At 35.0% G+C, this 1,562-nt stretch overlaps 1 protein-coding gene across 1 annotated transcript in view; it reads left to right on the top strand.

Annotated features, from left to right (window-relative positions):
- Window positions 1-1,562, top strand: part of LOC106867680 (dynein axonemal heavy chain 6-like) — a 319,316-nt gene that overhangs the window by 302,509 nt on the left and 15,245 nt on the right. The gene's annotated exons all lie outside the window — the stretch shown is intronic.

Here is a 1,562-nt window from a genome sequence, read left to right as displayed (position 1 = left end):
TAATCAGGTCAGTTTAATTCCAAAAGAGTTTTGCGATTCACAGATTTTTTTCTTCTTTTTCTTGTAATTGTTTGTGTTTAGTCTTTTTTGTTGCTAAATGAGATATTGTAAGCAAATATCTGTAAAAAGTAGATTTGTTAATTTTTGGGTCTTCAATTTTATTTCATTATTATTATTATTTTTTTTTTGCATTTTTGTCCAATGTTATTCTTAATTTTAATTTCTAAATTTGGTTTTGTCATTTAGCAATGCCTTTATAATGCCACAAATCCCTGTTCATATTTCAGTCTCTGTATTGCTAGATTACAAAGTCAGATACTAGAGTCATTTACTGAGCGCTGTGTGTGTGTGTGTGTGCGTGTGCGTGAGTGCATGTGCATTTGCATGTGCAAGTGTGTGTGTGCAGATTTTCTTTCAGACATTACACAGGAGATTCAGCTGTCATTATTTCATTCACAAAAATAAAAGCAAACTGTCAAGGTATTGGCCACTCTCTGACAGGTTTATGGTTGAGCCTGTGGCAGTTGAGACCTCCAGCATTCTTGATCCCTTCTTCCTCACCAGACCACATCCCTGCTCAACGCTATCAGGGAGATTGTTGTCTGAAATTGCAAGCCCCACGAGTCAGAGTGGCTGTTCTTGCACATCTCCCTCACTATCCTCCAGGGCTATCCTCCAGGGCTATCCTCCAGGGCTATCCTCCAGGGCTATCCTCCAGGGCTATCCTCCAGGGCTATCCTCCAGGAAAATTATCTTTTCCATTTTGTCTGCTGGTGCTGTTAGAAATGTTTCTTTATTGTGAGAGGCAAGATTCTCCATTCATCCTTTTCTTTTGCTCAGTCTACGAGGGTTATGAATCATTTATGAATTTAGCGACATCATTACCCAAAACTGTATGCGAAAGACTAATAAGGCAATTTGAAACTGTTTTATATGCTATCCTTGTCTACAAATGTCTTCCTTAATATGATTTCGGCACTGATTTCTCCAAACCTAATGAGATATTCTTTCCAGGCATCTTTAAGATATTTTATTGTTTGCATAATGTAGATTTATTTTACTACTTTTAGTCATTGGACTGCAGTCATCCTGGAGTACAATCTTGAATGGTTTGATATTCTGTTTTTAAGAAAAGAAAAAAAGAAAGAAGAAACATCTTAAATAAATGCACAAACAGACCAAAAACAACACACAGATAGATATATAAGATACAATTGTATTCAAGTTTAACTTTTTAGCATTTAAGCAAGCCATATCCAGCCTGAATATTCTACCTTTCACACTTACCCTATAATGTCATTTTAAAATAAAGGATCACTTTATTGAACTATGGTAAAGGTGTACATATCTATGGAGTACTCGGCTAATTGTATGTTAATTTCATGAGCAGGCTGTTCTATTGATCAGATCAATTGGAACTTACGTTGTTGTAAATGATGTAGTGCCAGTTAAGTTAATATATATGTGTGTGTATGTGTGTATCTGTGTGTGTGTGTGTTTGTGTGTGTGTGCACATATATATATGTATACATATATATATATATACATATATATATATATGT

The sequence above is a fragment of the Octopus bimaculoides genome, chromosome 14, assembly GCF_001194135.2.
Source record: "Octopus bimaculoides isolate UCB-OBI-ISO-001 chromosome 14, ASM119413v2, whole genome shotgun sequence".
In the NCBI taxonomy this organism is placed as follows: domain Eukaryota; kingdom Metazoa; phylum Mollusca; class Cephalopoda; order Octopoda; family Octopodidae; genus Octopus; species Octopus bimaculoides.
The sequence above is the reverse complement of the archived record's forward strand: the minus strand, read 5'-3'. Positions and strand labels throughout refer to the sequence as shown.